At 35.5% G+C, this 23,283-nt stretch overlaps 1 protein-coding gene and 1 long non-coding RNA gene across 10 annotated transcripts in view; both read left to right on the forward strand.

Annotated features, from left to right (window-relative positions):
• The window catches only part of TCF12 (transcription factor 12), a 367,303-nt gene that overhangs the window by 212,932 nt on the left and 131,088 nt on the right, over positions 1-23,283 (forward strand). The gene's annotated exons all lie outside the window — the stretch shown is intronic.
• Positions 2,826-9,987, forward strand: LOC125754091 (uncharacterized). The gene is made up of 2 exons (XR_007407472.1): positions 2,826-2,989; positions 4,169-9,987. It is a non-coding gene; the product is annotated as an uncharacterized LOC125754091 (long non-coding RNA).

Below are 23,283 nucleotides of genomic sequence, written 5' to 3' on the forward strand. Positions count from 1 at the left end.
AAAAATTTTAAAAAAAAGATATTACTCCTAATTTTGGTACTTTCAAATTAATGTTTTTATTAATATTAAATGATACAAAAAATTTTATTACTTGCTGTGTGTTAGACATACAGCATCAGTACATGCATTGGCTCAATTAATCTTCACAACTCCTGAGGTATAGGTATTGCCTGTATTATTACTTATCTTTTGCAAATCAGGAAATTGAGGTTGAGAGAGTTGAGGAAATTAGTCCAGAAATCACAAACAAAATTAGTAAGTCATGGAAGTGGCATTCAAACCAAATACTGGGGACGCCTGGGTGGCTCAGCGGTTAGGCATCTGGCTTAGGCTCAGGGTGTGATCTTGTAGTCCTGGGGTCGAGTCCCACATTGGGCTCCCTTCATGGAGCCTGCTTCTCCCTCTGCCTATGTCTCTGCCCCTCTCTCTGTCTCTCATGCATAAATAAATGAAATCTTTAAATAAATAAATAAATAAATAAATAAATAAATAAATAAATAAATAAATAAATAAACAAACAAACCAAATACTGTCTGACCCCAGAGCTCCTAACCTTTCTCTGCAATGTCTTTAAAGACCATTTTGTATTCATAGTGATTAAAAAGTAAAAGTATGGTTTTTCACTTTGCTTTTCAAAGCATTATTGTCAGGCATGTTTTTAATAATATATTTTCTGTGTCTTTGAGGGAAAAGATTCTAATATAGGTACTTCTACTTAGGATTGAACTTGGGATCAAGAAAGAGAGAAAGTGTGTTTTGGTGGTCACCCAAAGATAGGCCTGGTGGTAACAGCTTTGAGTGATGTTTCCGCTCCTACTGATAGACTGAGGCCAGTTACCACTCTTCATGTTTCTCTTTTTCTGTAAAATAGGTGGTTTAATCTACATTATCTTTAGATTCAGCAAGGCTACTGCTAAGAAACCTTAGCCTCTGTGTGAGTCACTTCAGAAAACTTTAGCTCAAAGATTGTTTGGAAAGGTTTTATGCTCCTTTTTAGTTTTATTGTTTAGGGGAGGGAATAGTAATATGATACAAATTTGGTATTGTTATTCTGTTTGGGGAACAAACAAACTTCAACTTAAATATTGACTTCTTTACGTATACTTCCATAAGCCAAAGAGATGGTTGTCTTTTGTGTCTTCCTAGGAGGGACCTCATGTTATCCATTTGAATGACTGCTTGCTCATTATAACAATAAGCACATTTTATTTTGCTTCCCTGTAGATTTTTGGAACTGGCATACCTGATCTCTATTCTTCCTTATGTGGTACTCTGAAAACTGCTAGACAGAGCCTTTAAAGATGTCAGGCCACAAAGGGAGATCATAAATTAGGAGAAACTTCAAGGTTCTCTCTAATCCAGTCACTCTACAAATTAATACATCGAAGTCATCAGCATATCCGATCTGATGAGGGCTAAACAACTAATTAGTAAGAATTTGAGCTATAATCATAGTCTTCTGACTTTGAATCTTATATCCTCTGGTAGTCTAACATATTTCCTTTGGAAATAAATTTTGCATGCTTTTAAAGTAAGTGATATGTAGTAAACCACCAGTGAAATTACCTTACCAGCTGTCTCTTTGTAGAATAATACCTTTTTTTGACTAATCACTAGATTTCTTTCCCAAAAGAACCTCTATTATAGTAGGTATATTTTCATAGAATGTATAAATTATTCTTTTAAACTACAGAAGATATAATCACTATTGGCTGAATGTGGACACAGCATGAAATTTAGATCTATAAATAAGTAAACGCCTATATATATCCACCTATAAGTAAACACCTATATATCCAAATCAGAAATGTAATTAGATTTGCTATATGTTGTCTTTGTGAGAGTCAAAATGATAAGAATATAGCATCAAAATTTAATCACCCAAGCCAACTTTTGGTATTGTCAAAGGGTCAGTTTAGACTCTGCTACATGTCTTGCACTGTTTTCCACATGAACCCTGACTCCAATGATTGATGTTCCTAATGGGATTTAAGGACCTGTAAGGTCCCAAACTGCCCTCTGAATTATCAAAGAAATCTGCTGTTTAAAAACAGATGTATGCCTGGCCTTGTTCTACTGAAGATTTGAGTTGACAAGTTTGCTTTTTTAGGATGAAGCATATTTTTCCTTGTTTTTCTATTTAGATTAGGTTATCTCTATATGATTTATAGTGAATCAGTTATTCAAAAATACGCAGTTATCCAGGATAACTGTCCCTACAACCTCTCTGAAAAGGAGCCAACAGGAGCTCTGTGAATGCTACCTAACAGAATTATAGCAGTGTTTGCTGGAAATTGTTCTGTGTATCATCTCCTGTGATTAGGCACTATACAGAGTCACCCCTCAAGCCTGGAAAAATGTGAGGAAAACAAAGCCAATACATACATCTAAGTTTCTTTTATGCATGGTCACTTAATTTTTATTTGCAGTTCAATTTTAGTTAGGTTATTTTAGAAAAATGTAGAACCTTTTTGTCCTTCATACACAATTACCAACTTCTCTTTTTATTTTCCTCCTCCTTTGTCCTTTATCTCTTCAAGCATACTATTGTTTAACAGTTGCTTTGTATAGGATACGAGCCTTGCATGCCAACTTTGACGTGGCAGAATGAATCATGTTGCCATTGATCTCAGCCTCAACAGAACAGCCATCTTCAAATAGGAAGTTTCTAGCTTCAGGTTGTTTCAGCCCTGCATGCCTTGCCTAGCCTGCCGTGTAAAGTCAGTTGCTTCACTCCAAACAGCACTGTATTAATATGCACAACATGACCATTTTCAGTAGAAGGTTATTAGAATGCTAGTTTGTATCCTCTAGTGAATGAAATGATGTGTGATTATGAAGTCATCAGGCATGGACCAGTAAGACTCCAGAGAGCCTGCCCCCTCTGAGGTCCTCAGGGTGCCATTGATTGGTGGCCATGTGTTTGTGCCCGATAGACTGTGAAATGGTGTGTTGCTACACGGCTGTGTTGCACCTGCGCCCCACCGAGGTGATTGATTGGTTTGGTCATGTGGAATGTTCCCATCTGGTCTGCAGTAATGTGGTTTTTTTTTTTTTTTTTTCATCTGTGAATAGCAAGTACTGGCTGGATAGTTACAGCAAACAGTTTCAGAGGCTAAATAATCCTTTTCCTCTAAGAACAAATTGGGATTTGAAGGAGTTTGTTTTTGCTTGCCTTGTTCTTATGAAAGTAGTTGTTCTCTGTGAGGTTCCTACACTTTCTCTCTAGGATGTTATACTCCTCTTTTGACCTTAAAATATATTTTATATCTTTCTAATTTGTGCAGGTCTAAAGCAAAATCTCTTTTTTGCTGTTTGTTGTTCTGACATGCCACTTGAGATGGTTTGCAATTTTTTAAAAGATGGTTTCTATGATCATAATTGGATTATCAAAGTACTGATGTATTTTAAGCCTTCATTTAACCTCACAAAAGTAGTGGTTTATTTATTGAAAACTACTGATGTTGCAGTTTAAATGTCAAGAAATTATTTATTAGGTTCTTTTTAAAAAAGATTCTATAGTTATATTGGGCGGTCTTGTTTGATATTTCTTAATCTTAGTCCTTTTTCATAATTGATCTATTCATTCCACCTAATGACTAATTACATATCAGAGCACATCATCAGCCACATTCATCATAGTAGAATGTAATAATCAATGACATTTCAACAAAGGAAAAAATAAATATGCAAATAAGGCCTCATTAACATTTGCATGAGTTGTTTGAATAATCACGTTGCTGACAAGGCTGTAATTAACAGAAATTGATGCTGAGTTCAGTATTTGATAGTGTGTTTTCTCAGCGTTTTATTGTTGTCACTGCGGGGGCTGAAATGAAGTTCTGCTCTACTTGTACCTTGACTAGAGTTTGATGTGCTGGGCTGTGCCAGGTACCAAAGGCTTCTGGGAGCCCTCGATTCATCTGTGACCTACACTTAATGCATATAAAGACACTTTATTTAAATTACCTTATTTTTTAATGAAGCACAGTTAGATTTTAGCAATTAAGAGACAACTGTAGAAAGAAAACAAACATGAAAATTTAAATTATTCCTTATTTTGCCAGAACTGCTTTAAATGAATCTAAGACTTTTAAGATTTAGGTTTGTTCATACCATGGAAAATTAATGTCATTACACTTTGTTTTGTTTTGTCTATTAAATATAGCCCATTGGATCAATGTCAAGAGGTTGGAGCTTACTGTAATTGAAAATCACTTGCTTAGGAAAAAAAAATCTAATTATAAAATGTACAGTTTTTTTTAATAACTCTGCTCCCCCACATTCCTCCTCCTTTTCCTGTACTGTTTCCTGTTTTTGTCATGGATATTAACTGAAATGCACTAAACACAATAAAGCTGTTTATGTCAGTTTTTTGGATGACTGCAAGTGCTGATTATAACAAGTTTAAGGAATTTCCTTTGTTGAATGTGTACCCGTGCCATATGGCTCAACATGGAACATTAACTTGACAGGGATAATGGATTGTGGTATATGGAGACAATTTTGCCTGCAGCTTTACTATAACTCATTCTGGTTGGGGATCACAGGTTTATAGTATGGGATGCAGCAAACATCCAGATGGATTTACTTTACATAAAAGAGTTGCATTTCTTTTTATTTCCTCCCTGTAATTGGAAAAAGAACATTTTTTTAAAGAAGCAAAATATAAAGAAGTAAACAAAGAAGGAAAGATTGTTCAAAAAAATGAATTCTGTGCAGTCTCTTTGTAAAATGCTATGGAAACAATTTCTGAGTATATTGCACATTATTTTAAAATCATGGTTTACATAAGCTTATATTATTTTTAGAGGAATGTCTAAAATGAATTTTCCTTTCTTAAGATTGGAAAATTATCTGTATCAGCTTTATTGTATCCCAATGTTTCAAGTTTGAAGACCTGAAGGAGCCAAGCAGTGTCATTTCAGACATAATTTTAGTAATGTAGCTCTCCCTGAGATGAATTGGATTTGTAAGATTTAAGATAGAAACAAAGCATTTTTTCAATGAATCCTATTTTTTTAACTAAAATATATTACATACAGTAGAGGATAAGATTTGTTGTTTTGTTAAACAGTAATAAAATTGCTAACTACGGGTTCCTTAGTTTTATATGTATTCTTGTGATACTTAGTCTAATTTATCTGGTGAGAATAAGAAAATCAAAAGATGCTTTGGCAAAATGATCAGTGTAACCAAATGTTAGTAATCTATAAAATGTTTAAATGCATTGTTGTTAAGAACTGATGTCTATTTTAGCTCAGTTAGAGGGAAAAAAATTTTAGAAAAAAAAAATTTTTGAACCAGTCTGTACTAAGAAACTTAGTTTGTTTGACTATTTTCAGTTTCTTTTGAAATTATTTAGATCCTTTTTTAAAATTTAGTTTTTGTGTTTAGGTAAAATGTAAAATTATGTCATTAATTAAATTATGTGGGGTTCTACATTTTTCTGTCAAAATCATTTATCTATCATTTTGAGCTAGAATCTCTTTGATACATTAGCTAATGTGCCCTCCCTGAGCATACAGGGCAAGGAAATGTGTTTCTTGCACCTACTAAACTCTAGCCCTCAAATTACAAACATCTTTTAAAGTTCACTTTGAGTAGTTGAGACACATACAGAAGTCAAAAGCTGAGCTTTTTAACCATCTCAGAAAACACTAGAAATTAGAAGAGAGTGAGGCTGGGAGGCTATGCCGAATACCATACTGTTTGCTTCTTTGCTCTGGTGAAACATTTTATCTTTTATAATGTCACAGTGTCTATAAGAACCACAAGGATTTGAACATAAAACAGTAATATCCTCATGATATAATTAAGTCACATCTTTTAGCAGATCAATAGGTATTTCTTATCTCTGCATTCCAAACTATTAAAAAATGGTTGTCAGTTTCTAGTGTATTATCTCACACTGTTACATACTAGAGAAGAAAAATGTGACCTTGGGACGCCTGGGGGCTCAGTGGTTGAGCGCCTGCCTTCGGCCCAGAGCGTAATCCTGGAGCCCTGGAATCAAGTCCCACATCGGGCTCCCTGCAAGGAGCCTGCTTCTCCCTTGCCTGTGTCTCTGCCTCTCACTCTCTTTCCATGTCTCTCATGAATAAATAAATAAAGTCTTAAAAAAAAAAAAAAAAGCCAAGAAAAAAGAAATATGTGAACTTTCCCTTAAAAAATAATAAAAAAAACTCAGAAACAAAAATTGTAGGTCTGAGGGCTCCTTTTCTTCCATTTTATACTAAGCATTTTCTTAAATAATATACTTAGCATATACTTATAAGTCACACACATTTTTCTAATATTTAAAAAATGCTGGCACGCCTGGGTGGCTCAGTCAGTTGGGCATCTGAGTCTTGATTTCTGCTTAGGTCATGATCCCATGGGTCGTGGGCTCCCAGCTGGACAGGCGAACTGCTTTTCTCCCTCCGCCCCTCCGCGTGCTAACTCTCTCCTTCTCTCTCAAATAAATCTTTTTTAAAATGTAGTTTACCAAGGATATGTGAATGAATAATGAAACAGTGTTCTTTTTTTCCACTTTGGTAAAAGTTTGATACTTAGATATGAAGGGCTTTTATTATATTATTTTGAAAAATCTATAATCAAAGAAAATTTTAAGTTGCTAATCTGAGTTGTGTGTCTTAAAATGCTATTTCTAAAAAGATTTCTTAATTAACTGGGAATAATGAAGCAGTTGTAGAATTTATACATTCCAACCATTGATATTCATTGGTGATGGTATTGATTACATATATAATACAGTGGTACTGCAGCTACTCTAGATTTAACTTGCAGAATGCAATAATTTTGCAAATTGTTGTTTATCTGTTTTTACATTGGCAGAAGTTATTGTTCTGAGGTACATTGCTTTTCTCCAGCGACACTTAAGTGTTTATCATGAAGAAGATTTGATTTAAAGACTCTTACCACCAATTCTACTTTTTCTTCTCTTTTCAGCAGTGTATCCTTGGTACTTCTTTCCTTGGTAGCACTTCATCAAAGAGAACAGAGACAAAAAAGAAACGGAGTTCCAATTTTTCTATTTTCTTTTTACTTGTTATCCTCACTGTGAATGGCTAAGTATTTTGTAAGATTGGGCTTTTTTGAGGCTTATGTCTAAACACTTCAGCTCTATCAAGGTTGCTGTTTTTCATGCTTTTTCTTTTGACACTGTTTCTCTGCAGTCAGAACTGGTTTTCAGCTTTTAAGTCATATTTTGGAAGTCTTAAGCTTGGAATGGGCCTTAACTTAAGACCTCTTTCCTCTACAATATTTATTAACCACTCAGCTTGCAAAGTTTTTTGGGAAGTCAGTGTACTAGGGGTTGCTTGGGTAGTCTGCTGCCTCCAGTGGAAGTTCAGGCAACTGAATCTCCAGACAACAAGAACAGCATAAACAACCAGATCTATTTCATATCTAAACCATACTAAAATAGTAAAACTTTGTGGGGATTATTCAGGTGTTCTAGAAATTAGTTCTAAGAAAAGGCAGCTGTTTATTTAAGAAATGACTTAACATCAAAGGAATTCCTTATGATTTGGATAGGGAAGTAGGCAAAAAGAAATGGGATTAGAAAAGGTCTAAGCATACTTATGGGCATTAAAAGATAAAAAAAGAAAGGACTAAGAATTATTATTATGTGTAAACAAATTATAAGCTATTAAGACCATTTTTAGATGCATGATATTAATTAATGTATTAGATTTCTAAGATTTCTAACACATTATCAAAATTTTAGATTTAGAATATTGACTAATATTTTTTAAATTGGGACATTTTAAGTAAGTGAATTTATGGTTATATTAACCAGCCGCTGAAGTTATTTTACCCCTACTTCAACTGAGAACTTGACTTCATATCTAAGCTTTTTACAGAATTCCAGTTGTAAAAAAGGACCTTGGAGTTCCTCTGGCTAAGATCATGTTTAGGCTGCCCAAACACATGAAAATTAGTCTGTATCTCAATCTTTCTTTCTGTTCTTCCCTTCTTTTCCCCCTCCTCTCTAGCTACCCTCACTGACAGTGTCCTTTTCCTTTGCTTTAATTCTTTTCCTTTGGTATTTACTTCCTTTTTGGTCTCAAATCTCTTCTTCATAGGTACGACAAAGATGATGATCTTTGATAGCCTATTTTATGGCTATTAACTAATTACATACACTCAGTTTCAAAAGCCAAGGCCTAATGTCCTATCCTATGGATGTTTTTGGAAATCGTAGTAAGTATAACTAGATTTCACCTGCCTATTTTTACTTGCCGCCTACAGAGTGTAAGTATATTACACTGATAATCAGAGTCAGAAGATAGGTTCTCAAATCTAGGAACACTTTAGTGAACCTTACCACTTTTCTCTGGAAAAGTTAGTAATGTTACTCAGGACATAGCACTTTGCCTTAAGCACTAGAGAAATTTTCCGTGTACCTATCTGTCATCTTTATTTGCAGTCATTAAAAAGAACTTCCATGTTTGCATCTTTAAATTAAAACAAAGGGCACCTGGGTGGCTCAGTCAGTCAAGTGTCCGACTCTTGATTTTGCCTCAGGTCATGATCTCAGTGTCGTGAGATCTCTGTGCTGGGCCTAAAGCCTGCTTAGGATTCTCTCTCCCTCTCCCACTACTCCTCCCCTGCCTCTCAGAAAGAAACGAAAGAAAAAAAGGAAGGGAGGGAGGGAGGGAGGGGAAGGAAGGAGGAAGGAAAGAAAGAAAGAAAGCAAGAAAGAAGAAAGAAAGAAAGAAAGAAAGAAAGAAAGAAAGAAAGAAAGAAAGAAAGAAAGAAAGAAAGAAAGAAAAGAAAAAAAGAAAAGAGAGAAAGAAGGAAAAAAGAAAGAAAGAAAGAAAGAAAGAAGAAAGAAAGAAAGAAGAAAGAAAGAAGAAAGAAAGAAAGAAAAAGAAAAAAGAAAAGAAAGAAGTTAATTAGTGGGCCTGAACTCATAGCTCTGGCCTGTACAGGGAAAACTATTCTTGAAGTCTTAGTTCATTTGAGGTACTATAACAAAGTACCACAGACTGGATTGCTTTTAAACAACGAACATTTATTTCTCACAGTTCTGGAGCTTAGGATATCAAGTTACTAGGTAGTTTGGGCAAGGACCCTCTTCTAGAGTGCAGGCTTCTTATTGTATCCTCACATGGTGGAAGGAGGCCAGGAAGCCATGTTGGGCCTCTTTTTTTTTTTCTTTTTTTAATTTTTATTTATTTATGATAGTCACACACAGAGAGAGAGAGAGAGAGAGGCAGAGACACAGGCAGAGGGAGAAGCAGGCTCCATGCACCGGAAGCCCGATGTGGGATTCGATCCCGGGTCTCCAGGACCGCTCCCTGGGCCAAAGGCAGGCGCCAAACCACTGCGCCATCCAGGGATCCCCTTTGTTGGGCCTCTTTGTAAGGATGTTAATCCCATTCTTGAGGGCTCTGCTCTTAGGACCTAATTACCTCCCAAAGGCTGTCCACCATCCAACACTGTCACTTTGGGGATTAGGTTTCAATGTATGAATTTTGAGAAGGCAAAGCATATTCAGACCATAGTGCTTTACCTAATATTTAGGGACCAAAAACATTCAAGCCTTTGTGGTGATATACTCACAAGAAAAAGTTATAGCAAAAAAAGCTTTATATTATGTTTCTGTTGTTTAGTTAGCCTAATAATGCTTACTGAAATTTAGAAATTCTAGTAGGCCAAAAGGAGACAGTAAACTTCATTCACCCTTAATCCTATCATCTAGTCAATCGGTGTTAACACTTGAAGTAGAGTACAAGTACTGTTTCCCACAGGAATGTGACAGGTAGTTTGTCATTTAATTAAAAACAGTTTATTTCTCAAAAAATTAAAAAAAATTACTATGTGATCCAGCAATTCCACTTCTGGGTATGTATCCCCCAAAATTAAAAGCAGAGTCACAGATATTTGTACATTCATGCTCATAGCAGTATTATTCACAATAGTCAAAAGATGGAAGCAACCCAAGTGTCTTTTGAGGGATGAATGGATAAATAAAATGTGGTATATACATACAATGAATAGCCTTTAAAAGAAAGGAAATTTGGGGGTGCCAGGGTGACTCAGTTGGTTAAGCGTCTGCCTTCAGATCAGGTCATGATTGTTGAGCCCTAGAATCAAGACCCGCATAAGGATTCATGCTTAGTGGGGAGCCTGCTTCCTCTGTCCTTCCCCACATGGGTGCACACATGATTGCTTGCACTCTCTCTCTCAAATAAATAAAATCTTAAAAGAAAAAAAGGAGATTAGGACACATGCTACAACATAGATGAACCTTGAGGACAGTTACAAAAAGACAAATACTGTATAATTCCACTTATATGAAGTACCATGTGTGTAAAACTCACAGAGACAGGAAATAAAATGGTAGTTGCTAGAGGCTAGAGGGAGGGAAGAATGGAGAAATATTTATTGGTTATAAAATTTTGCAAGATGAAAAGAATTCTGGAGATTGGTTGTACAACAGTGTAAATATACTCAACACTACTCAGTTGTACACTTAAAATGATTAAGATGGTAAATACTGTGTTGAATGTATTTTACCACAGCTTAAAACACAATGTATTGAGACAGGACTAAAACATATAAATGTACATTCAGTCACTAGTCTTAAAGTAGAGACAAGACCTCCCATTAATGAATGGGGCAATTTGGGTTTTAGATTACCTTTTTTGCTTAAACCACACCTATCATTCACCATCTGAAAATCACAGATGGTGACTTAAAAGTATAGTTTAGGCAGGAAAATTTATATACAAAGGCATAGGAAAACATACTTTTTGAAGCATTTGTGTACATTCCTTTAGACTTTGATGACACCCCACTCTGGTCTTTAGTGGTTGTCTAGCTACCGCATAATTAGATGATGATTTGGGGCCAACTTCTTAATATATTCAATTTAGTCTTATAGAAATGGCTACCATTTTGTATTCATATTTCCTCAGTTTGTAGATTTCAGTTAGTTACATAATCACAACAAAAAGTACAGTTGGGTTGGGCTCCCTACATGAAGCCTGCTTCTCCCTCTGCCTGTGTCTCTGCCTCTCTCTCTCTCTGTCTCTCATGAATAAAAATCTTTTTTTAAAAAAAGTACAGTTGGTATAAAAATACATTTGGGAGTGAATAGAGCTAGCTCTTGGTAAGCATATAACTCAATTGGTGAGAGTAGAAATATTGAGGATATTAAGAGAACAGCCTATCAGCCATGAGCATTCAGTTTATTTTAGAGACCAATCATGTTTTCTAGAGGGAATGGAAGGGCATTGGTTTAATCTGGAGAGTTGATTTATCTAGTATATTTCTAACCTTTTTCCTTTGCATACTTTTTCATAAATGAGAACATAGTTAAATGAATCTTGTTTTTGAAATACTTACCATAAATATAATTTCAAAAGACTCTAGGGTAATCTGTCATGTAATATATCATATGTATAATTTTCTCCATTTCTCATCTCTTATCAGCCATTTAAATTGTTTATTAATAATTCCATATGGAACATCTTTTATGTGTAAAGTTTGTTCTAATTTGGCTATATCCTTAGAATAAATTTCTAATAATTAAGAAGTTGCCCAGTCAAACGTTGTGAGTTTTTTAGATGTTCTCTGTTGTAGATAAAATTGTTCATTATTTTCTCCCATTGGGAGTATTGGGGACAACTCAGTGTTCCATATGTATGTGCACTGAGTCCTGAGTTAGATATGTGTTGAATACACACAGTGCTGTTTTCCAGATCCTAGTTTTTTGTATTTTTTTTTTAAATAAGCACATCCACTCACACACTTTGTTCATTTCCTCTTTTATAATTGTTTTGGATGGGCTCTTATTTATGCAGTAGTAGTTGCTTCTCTCAGCTCCTTCACTGTTCCCACTCTTTCCAACTTTTATCTATTTGTTCTAAGAAGCATTGCATAACAGTTCTTATCTACCCAGCTTTCTCTTTTCCAACTCCTTTTTTGAAATTGAGTTAACTAGCAGTGCTAAGAAAGTAACAGCAAAATTCTCTGGGCACCTTCATGGAACTTAAATTCTCATGTTAAATGTATGTGCCATGTGTTTGTCTTGTTTCATCAAGTGGGTTGTAGGTAAATGTGTTAGTCCCACAAAAGACATTCATCAAATTAACCATTTTAGATGGACTTAAAGAGAAGATTGTGCCAAGGATTATGGATATTAATATAAGGATATTCTTTTATTAATATCACATGCTTGGGTCATGGATTATAAGCATTGGAAGGGACCTTAAAAGGTTCATAATCCAACAACCCATCAGTATTTTAATATTTATAGATAGTGCTAAATGCCAGGCATTGTGCTAAGGACTAGGGAAATAGAACAAGATTAGTAAAGTCTCTGTGTTGATAGAGCTAATGCCTAATAATAAAGCTTTCCATAACTTAGGGTTTGTTGATTACAAAGTACCATATAATTATAATAGAAAATAGGCATTAAGCATTTATTTATGAGAGACACAAACCAAAGCCATGTATTTCAGTGCATTAAGTTCACACTACAATTCTGTACAACAGGCACAACTGTTTCTGATTTACACATGAAGAAAATGAGGTAACTTGCAAAGGATTGACAATTTACATTACAAATCCAGATCTATCTAATTCCACAACCTGTGCATTTTTATATCATGACTTCTGACTCCAAGTCCAGTACTCTCCATTTTACTTTTGTACCTGCTGTAACATCTTCATCAAGGTGGTGTCCAACCTGTGCTTTAAATATCTTCAATAATGGAATACTTATTTTCTCCGTAAGGTGGCTATGTAATCCTTTAAGATCTCTTCTAAAAAGATCTGGTATACTTAAAAAAACAAAATCTGTCCTCTAAAATTGTCCTGTTTTGGCCCTAGCTATGTTCTTGGGATCATACCAAACTACATCAGCCCTTTGGGTATTTAAAGCAAACTATCACTTTCTCCTCCAGAAATTTTTCTCCACTCGAATTCCATTATTTCAAATGTCTTTACTGTCTCAGTCACTGTACACAGTTTTAGATTGCTTGGAGTTTTCTTAGTGTGGATTCAGCAATTGCTGCATTATGTTCAAATGTAGAGAAAAGACCATAGCATTCTCCAACTAAAGTGGTAGAAGCAGACTCACCAATTCCCACTCCTTTCTTAGCCTCCATTTATTTAGTGATTATTTTATTAGAAATATGTGAAAAGGAAAGAACCACCTTCCTTTTCCTTTTATACTATATAGGCCTTCTAATTCTAGACTCAGATATCAGAAACTAATTCATGTAAGCATATCTCTTCTAATTTGCAGGGGGTTCAGTGGGTAGGCAGGAATAGGAAGATTGATAGATTGTGGAAAGGTGGGAAAAGATTTACACACTCTTGGCTGAGACTCATAAAGGGAAGAAGCACAAACCAGAGGGACAGTTTAGGTATTTAATAGCTTGAAGGAGGGAAGACACAGGCATGGTCTAGCTTGGTTTCGCGCAGCAGCCCTTTTGGAAGCCAGTGGTCATAACAAACGAGGAGAAGTAAGAACTTCTGTGCAAGAGGACATCCACACAGAAGGGTAGAAGATGCTGCAGTATCAGCAGCTGGAAATTGGTTATATACCGGAGAATTGATTAAATAATATATTATGTATATGGAGATTTCTCCTCGCTGGTGAAAGAAGTTAAAAATAGGAAAGTAGAAAACTTAGAAGGAATCCATTATTGATAGGAATTGGGGATATTTGTGTGAACCCATAGTTTTTAATATATATAGTGAGAGAAATATAGATACAAATGTGTGTTGTATTTTTTTGTGTGTACATAATGCATATCTTCCCTCAGCTCTGTCCACTAAGAGAAACTATGAATAGAAAAACCCAATGGAAAAAAAAAAAAAAAAAAAAAAACCATGACCATCCCTAAAGTCCAGAATTTGTTTTCCAAATACTATCTTCCACTAAAAGAAATCAGGGCTCCTTGGAGAAATGACTGATTGTAAAGCCAGGGCAGGAAGAGTACAAGATGAGCATAGAACATCTTGTTATGCTTGTTATGCTGCAAAGTAAGGACATACTCAAAGAATGATGAGATCTTGTCAGAAGGTCATGGAAGGCAGCTTGAAGGAGCTCCCTCTGACCAAATCTGGGGACAACTTAAACAAATCTAAATAATGACAGTAATGGATTATAGCCCACTGAATAAAATAGGAAACCACAAGTCTATGCTGATATAAATAAATTGAAAGTTTTGTGAAAAATGGGATTTTTTTTCTTGTCTCAAAGTACCTTCCCACAAAATGCTTATTAATTAAAATGGGAAAAAGTGGGCAGCCCCGGTGGCCCAGCAGTTTAGCGCTGCGTGCAGCCCGGGGTGTGATCCTGGAGACCCAGGATCGAGTCCCATATCGGGCTTCCTGCAGGGAGCCTGCTTCTCCCTCTGCCTGTGTCTCTGCCTCTCTCTTTGCTCTCTCTGAATGAATAAATAAATCTTTAAAAAAAATGGGAAAAAGTGACTTTTCATTTGAGAAGCTTTGGCAGATATTACCTTAATGAAATGATCAAAGTGAACATCATCAGTAATGGGATAATTAACTTCATGTGCCACCTGATGGGATGCATTGGGAAGAGCAAAGCATTACTTTTGTCACATTCCTGCCAAAGAAGCATGACCTGAAACTAGTCCTGAGGAAGTATCAGACAAAAAAATTCAAAATGAGGGACATTCTGACCTAGAATATCAAGGACATTAGAAAGTCAGGAAAGTTAAAACAAGACAACTACAGACAATCATGATTCTGAACTTGATTGTGTTTGGCAAAACTCAGATGGGATCTAAAGATTAAAAAGTAGTAATGTATAAATGTTAATTTGATGATTCTGATCTTCTAATTAATTGCACAGTACACAATAGGACATACTAAAGTATTAAGGGATGGCAGAGCATCATGTCTGCAGCTCATTCTCAGAAGTGTAATTTTAAGAGGGGAAACTTGTACTGTACTTGTATCTTTTTGGTAAGTTTTGGGCTTTTTTTCCCCCAAAATTTAAAAGAAAACAATAGAAGGTGAGCTTGGAATGTCAGGATTGAAAAATGGATTTTGTATTCAATGCATTGGGAAACTTTAATCACTCTTGAACAGTGGAATATAAGGATGAAAGTGCTCTTGGAATATGAGTTTATCATCAATCTGTGGATAGATGGGAGCAAAGAGAGACAGAGGTGCTGGGGACATCAGTTGGGAGATAATTGCATGGGTGTTCATCTTTAGGAGCCTGAACTGAGAATGGTGGTTGTGGAGGGTGGAAATAAAGTGATGGATGTGAGGTTTATCCAAAGGTTATCTTTTGGGATTTGTTCACTCTTAAAATGAAAGTGACAGAAAGGAAATAGATGATACTTAGCACAAAAAGGCTCAAAATCTGGACCATAATAGTCAGTATTCTTGAACTTATTTGAAAATAATTGAATGAAACATTACTGCTTTAATATAAATGTTTATTCTGTAAGTACCACTACTAACTACATAAATTACTGAGAGTTTTTATACTTTTTATGCTTTGCTCTCCTGTATTTGTGTCCACAGGGACTATTTTATAGTGATGACTGAGTAAATAACCTAACTTTTTCATGTATATGTTAAGCTGAATTCTTTTAAAGATCAAAGTTTATAAAGAATGTATTTTGTACATTTTTTAAAGACCTTCCTCCTTTTTTTAATAATAAATTTATTTTTTATTGGTGTTCAATTTGCCAACATACAGAATAACACCCAGAGCTCATCCCATCAAGTGCCCCCCTCAGTGCCCGTCACCCATTCACCCTCACCCCTCGCCCTCCTCCCCTTCCACCACCCCTAGTTCGTTTCCCAGAGTTAGGAGTCTTTATGTTCTGTCTCCCTTTCTGATATTTCCTACCCATTTCTTGTCCCTTCCCTTCTATTCCCTTTCACTATTATTTATATTCCCCAAATGAATGAGAACATATGTTTGTCCTTCTCCGATTGACTCATTTCACTCAGCATAGTACCCTCCAGTTCCATCCATGTTGAAGCAAATGGTGGGTATTTGTCATTTCTAATGGCTGAGTAATATTCCATTGTATACAAAAACCACATCTTCTTTATCCACTCATCTTTCGATGGACACCGAGGCTCCTTCCACAGTTTGGCTACTGTGGACATTGCTGCTATAAACATCGGGGTGCAGGTGTCCCGGTGTTTCATTGCTTCTGTATCTTTGGGGTAAAGCCCCAACAGTGCAATTGCTGGGTCGTAGGGCAGGTCTATTTATAACTCTTTGAGGAACCTCCACACAGTTTTCCAGAGTGGCTGCACCAGTTCACATTCCCACCAACAGTGTAAGAGGGTTCCCTTTTCTCCGCATCCTCTCCAACATTTGTGGTTTCCTGCCTTGTTAATTTTCCCCATTCTCACTGTTGTGAGGTGGTATCTCATTGTGGTTTTGATTTGTATTTCCCTGATGGCAAATGATGCAGAACATTTTCTCATGTGCATGTTGGCCATGTCTGTGTCTTCCTCTGTGAGATTTCTCTTCATGTCTTTTGCCCATTTCATGATTGGATTGTTTGTTTCTTTGGTGTTGAGTTTAATAAGTTCTTTATAGCTCTTGGAAACTAGCCCTTTATCTGATAGGTCATTTGCAAATATCTTCTCCCATTCTGTAGGTTGTCTTTTAGTTTTGTTGACTGTATCCTTTGCTGTGCGAAAGCTTCTTATCTTGATGAAGTCCCAGTAGTTCATTTTTGCTTTTGTTTCTTTTGCCTTCGTGGATGTATCTTGCAAGAAGTTACTGTGGCCGAGTTCAAAAAGAGTGTTGCCTGTGTTCTCCTCTAGGATTTTGATGGAATCTTGTCTCACATTTAGATCTTTCATCTATTTTGAGTTTATTTTTGTGTATGGTGAAAGAGAGTGGTCTAGTTTCATTCTTCTGCATGTGGATGTCCAATTTTCCCAGCACCATCTATTGAAGAGGCTGTCTTTCTTCCAGTGGATAATCTTTCCTCCTTTATCGAATATTAGTTGACCATAAAGTTGAGGGTCCACTTCTGGATTCTCTAAAAACCTTCCTCCTACATCAGATATAATATTTATAGAAAATTAAGATATAAATGAGCTAAAAGAAAATAACATTTTGATAGTATTACTAAAGATAAATCATTCTTGACTTCTCAGCATTCAAAAACATGGGAACTAAAAATCAAAGATTGATTAACTTGACCCAACATCCTAGCACCAAGTGGTGTGGTGAAGCAAGAATTGGAACCCAAATCTGTATGATTCTAAATCCATCACTTGTTCCATTTTGGTTATCTGCCTCAGTTATATAAGTATTTGCTAGGTATCTCCTGATTGGCTAGGAGGAGATGATTTTTTATTGCCACACAAACATGTATTTTAAAAGCTAGTGTGCCAGGCATTTGGAACTTGTCTCTCTTTTCCCATAAATACAGTGTTAGCAGTAATAAGAGTAGGTATTCAAACTGATCTATAAGAAAATGACACATAATGTAGCTGAACTTGCATCTAGAAAGAGAATTGTTGTATAGGACAACAAGCAAAAGGAGTACCTCGAAGAAAGTACGCTTCCTTTTTTTAATGGGTCAGGCATCAATACATACCTGTGTCCTCAGTATAATGTATCTTTGGAATCTTCCCACCTTCATCCCTGCAAAACTCCTCTCCTTTCAGAGCCCTTTACTCCAGGTTTCCATAAGCCCAGTGCTACTATGCTGCTTTAGTTTTCAGCTCTAAGTTTCTTCCCCCAGAGTGCTCTGTCCAGAGTTACCTCTTTTCTTCAGTGGCTTCCTAGATCTTCAACATACTGACTTCAGCTACTATTTAAAGAAGAAGTCTAATTAAACTTACTCACATTAATGAATAGTAGTAGTAGCATATAGTACAGTACAAAGAAGCTAGGATCTGGAATCAGGACCTATATATTAGCAGTCTGCTTAACCTTCACTAGTTATGTAACAATGGGTAATTTAGTTGATCTCAGTGATTTTGAGTCACCTCATTTATAAAATGGGAGTAATAACACTAGCTTATAATATAAGGGCTGTGGTGTCAAAGGAGATAATGTATAGCAAATGTAGGTTGTAGTATGTAAAAAATATATATACGAGGCATCACTGATAAATAAGTGATGGATTTAAAATTCTCATAATTATTTGCATTTTGAAATTTTTTTTTAATTTTTTAAATTTTTATTTATTTATGATAGTCACAGAGAGAGAGAGAGGCAGAGACACAGGCAGAGGGAGAAGCAGGCTCCACGCACCGGGAGCCCGATGTGGGATTCGATCCTGGGTCCCCAGGATCGCGCCCTGGGCCAAAGGCAGGTGCCAAACCACTGCGCCACCCAGGGATCCCCGCATTTTGAAAATTTTTTGATCACACAAATTAAACTCTTAAATGGCAGAGTTCTAGGAATGACTTTAAAAATAAAGTCATGAAGAGAACGGGAAAATAGTTGCAGTAAGAGTCACTTAGGTAAGCAGGCCAACCTCACTTGGGTTTATATACTCAGAGTTGCCTACCTAAAGTTGATTCTGATTCTCTTATTTCCCATGATTCACCTGTCTCTAGTCAGTCAACCTCTCCTTCCCTGGCCTCTTCCTCTCCCCTCCCCTCCCCCACCTGCCATGGTAGGTAGTTAGGGATAGGAGGGCAAGGACTTTGGAGTGGTGTCTCAAGCTTTAATGCTCATAAGAATCATCTGGGGATCTTACTACACTGCAAGTTCTAATTCACATCATCTGGGATGGGACCTGAGATTCTTATTGTTTACAATAAGAATAACAAACTAGTAATGTCCAGGCCTTTAGTAGGAGTATTATGTGTTGAGTGGAGTTAAAACGTGGATGATGAAAAAAAAAAAAAAAAAAAAAAAAAAAAAAAAAAAAAAAAAAAAACGTGGATGATGTTTTTCTGTATGTTTCATTTCTAAAAGTATACGTAACTTAAAGAATGGCTCAATTTGTCATTATAGCTACCTTTTAAATTTTCATATTAATTTCCTCCAATTAGTACAAACTGTTTGCTATCTTTGTAAAGCTTGAAACTCTACTAGTTATTCCAAGGTGATAATGAAGATAATCACTACTAGTGGAAAATGTAACTGATGGTGGTGTTTTTCCATTTTTAAAACTTTGTCAACTTCTCTTACTAATAATATGAAATTTAAAATAAAAATGACTACTGAATCTGCCCCAATTCACTTTTCCCCATATTACAGATTATGCATGTTAAAGTCGCTGGTATTGAATAGCCAATGTATTTTTGTATTTTAATAAGTTAGGAGTTTTGTCTTAGAACTGGCAGCTATCATATCTTGTTTATTTCTATCATATAAAAATTATTTAAATCTATACTATAGAACTTCAAGGAAATTAATATTGGATTTAATCAAGGCAGAAATACCAAGACACAAGGGGGCACTGTTTTACCATAATCTGATTGAATTTAACAGCTTTTTGTTTACTATGAATGTCCCACAATTCTGTGTTCTTTGTAGTTATCATGAAAGTTTAAACACTGTATGTTTCTCTAAAGCGGTAATTCTTAAACCAACCAAGCTTTCCGAGTTCACAAATCAAATGTGCTCTTAGCAAAATTCAGGAACTTTTCATCATATTTGGCATGCGTTTGGGAAGACTGGGTGATTTGAAGATTAGAGATTGTGTAACACATTTAGATATTAGTATTTAGGTCTGTGGTAAGGGGGAAATCACTGTAAAAACAATTCAGTTGCTTTGGAGAAATATAGTGCCTCTGTTCTGCAGAAAAGAGTTGGGATAAAGATTGAACTGTTAAAAGCTGCAGCTGCATTTGCCATCAAATACCAAGTTGGTGCTGATGAATGTTTTGTTTTTATTGTCATGGAAACTTGGAGCCAGAGAATGGATATTCTATTCATCTGGGAAAATAGTAGTTCCTTGCATAAAACATAAGGACCTTCCAAAGCAGTTCCTAAAATAGATATACGCTGAATATAATTCAAAAAAGTTGAGGAAGTAAATGTGTAATACATGTAATCATTCTGGATCACTTCTGTTCTCAGTACTAAGAATATAACTGTATATTCAATTATTAAGCTGTTCACTGCTAGAAAGTTGAATTCTAGTGAACATGGTATTTATTTAACATCAATGTTATAGTTACCCAACCCTTTAGGTGCTGTCTTTGTATTTCTTCCTTGATCTTAAGATATTTACTAAGAACTCTAAATTTATATCCTTAAACAATTGCTTCTGATCCCTGAAGTTTTATTTTCATCCATGCTACTTATCTGTTATAATCTTCCATTCAGAACATTTTAAGACATTCTGTATTGAGGGGAGGGGGAACTTTACCCAAAAGAAACTCAGTGAAACAGAGATAGTTGTATGGTCTGAAAAGAAAAAAAAAAAAAAAGAAAATGTGAAATTTTTTAAAATATGAAGATTTAAGTAAATCCTCATACATATTTTATAAAGTCATGAATGGGAAGAGACATTACAGGAATAAAAAATACAAAGGAATTTTGTTTCAGTTATAGCAAATGTGATACAGCAAAGTACAAATATGGAAATGATAGTAAAATATAAAGTGGCAATACAAGTTAAGGTAGAATTTCTAAGGTTTATGTTAAGAAAAAAAAAGGGATATTGTGAGTTACTAAAGGTTACCCAGCCAAGTTATGTCTGAAAGGGAAACAAGACAAGTTTTTGTGACTTCATAAAAGATGAGAGAGATGAAGGGGTTAGAGTGGACCATTTTAGATAGGATAGAGAAGGCTTCTCTGACAAAGAACATTTGAGCAGAGACCTCTGAATGCTCTGGCATAAGAACTTTTAATGTAAGAGGCTAGCAAGCCTGGCAGTGTTCAGTGAGATTAAACTTGGAATGTTTAAAGAAAGTAATGAAATTACAAGTTTATGAACAAAGTTAAGGAAAAGAGTGTTCTAATAGACTTTTAAAGCAACACAATTAACTAGAGCATGACTAGTTTTCTCACATGGGACAGGTCCAGGATTAGAGCCTAAATCAAAGTTTAGGTTTCCAGGATAGAGGAATCTCTCAGAGGAAGAATAGGATTGTTTCAAAATAAAAATTATAAATGAGAGTTTTACTGCTATTTAACATTGGTTTTCAGAATATTTTAATGAAATCATTGGTTTTTATTGAATATACTCTGTAGGCAAGAAGTAACTCAGGAAAAAAAGTGTCAAATACTGTAAGTGTGATTTAGTTTATAGAGAAAATACTCAAGCAATGACCTTTAAGAGGTTATATTTTAGTAACAGCAATTTTCACAAATACTTTTAATATTACATGGTATCTAGAGGGTATATTATGTATCAATGTGTGTGTGTGTGTGCGCGCTTATCATGTCATATACTACAGGACCAGGAATTGAAGACTTACACAATAAAAATACCTGATACTGAATTTAGAGAACTACTCAAAGATACCAGAAGAAAGTAGAGGAGAAACAGCAAACTGTGGACATTGTATTCCATAACTGAAATGATGAGAAAGAACTGGAAAATTGCCAGCTTTTTTAACCTTTTAGAAATAACATGTGTAGTTAGTGCAGATATTCCTAGAGCAACTTGTTCCAAATTCAAATATGTTAGCAAACTTAGTGGAATTCAAAATATTTTAGAAATAAAACATCAGAGGTTACAGTAAGAAACCTCTTTACGATATCATAAAAACAAAAATGCTTTCACAAATTTTTTCTATTTTTCAAGAGTCTATCAAGCCCAATTTCTATTATAGTAAAGTTTAGCTGAGCAGGATGTATTTAATTTAGGAGACTCCAATGTATAAAGAGAGTAACAAATTTAGAATCTATTTTATTATTTATTTTCTACCATATACTTTCTTCCCAGCAGTTTAATAGTAGGGATATGAGATTATTTATTGGAGTCAAGTTTTGCTGTGTTCTAGCTTTCTGATCTATAAAAATGGGTTTGCTAGAGAAAGTCTAGAAGAATGCCCCCCCCCCCCTTTTTTTGTGGGGCAGAGCTGGTGGAAGAATTTCCAAGAGGTACAAAAAGTTGAGGAATTTTCATAGTAGTCCTGATTAAACCATTAGTTCTCAGGCATTGGACAATAGGTGGTGCAGAAAGAAAGGAAATAAACAAGGAATCCCACTATTCTCCATCTTGCTGCCAGACCACAGCAACAGAATTGGAACAGAATTACAACAGAATTCAACAATCTTACTGGGTTGAGGAGATAAATAACAGAATTCAGAGAAGCCATGGTGGGTCAAATTTGCAAGGCAAAAAGAAGGGAACATAGAGAAAGAATCTGAGATCTGCAGAGGAGTTTCTTCAAGTCTTTGGCTAAATACTGATCTGTACATGCTTGAAAGGAAACTTAATTTGAAACCAGGAATCACTTGAAAGGAAAATCCCGAACAATTCCTGAAACTCACACAAAGCTAGGAATAGTTCTCCTTCCAGCCAATGAAAGTGGAAAGATCTCATAATAAATGACATTGGATAGAGTCCTCAGAAGTGTATTGGATTGGTGAGGCTACTTTAGCTCTGGGCTGAAGGCTGTTCTGGACCTGCCTTAACAAAGCTTAAAGACAACTCTGGAAGAGGATCAGACTTGATTCCAAGTAACTTAACTGCTTATCAGAACAAAGTCCCAACATTCTTTAAAGGAATGCAACAAAATCTAGCACCCAAAAAATGTGAACTTCATAATGTCAAGTTACTAAACATGAAAAGAAGCAGGAAATTGTATTCTGTAACCAAGAGTAAAATTCATCAGTAGAAACAATAGAGCAGGAAATTACAGAGATGATGGAATTAGCAAACGAGAGTATTAAAATGGCCATTATACATCTACTCAGTAGCTTAGAAATGTAGAGGAAAGCATGAATATGGAAATTGGAATTACTAGAGATGAAAATATAATACCTAAAATGAAAAGTACATTGGATGGAATTAACAGATTATTCACCATAGAAGAAAAGATCAGTGAATTTGCAGACAAGGAAACAAACTATCCCAAATGAAGATTACAGGACATCTAGCTTCTACTTAGGGTGTGGAAAGCTGCAAAAAATGCTATTTCCACACTTGATCATGAGAAAAAAAGAAAAAGGCTGAAAGCTACAAAATTCTTTTTTGAATCCATCAGAAAACTGAAATTGCAAGGCAGTCATGTAACCTGAATTCCAAGGAGAAGTGAGACATATGAACTGTATTACCTATGGCAGACCATGGGAGAATAAGGTGTTATACCAGTCACAACCCAAGCAGGGAGAAAAATCACCTAAAATTTTAAAGTTGAACAGAAGGCCCGTTATAG

Source organism: Canis lupus, chromosome 30 (genome assembly GCF_003254725.2).
Source record: "Canis lupus dingo isolate Sandy chromosome 30, ASM325472v2, whole genome shotgun sequence".
Lineage (NCBI taxonomy): Eukaryota > Metazoa > Chordata > Mammalia > Carnivora > Canidae > Canis > Canis lupus.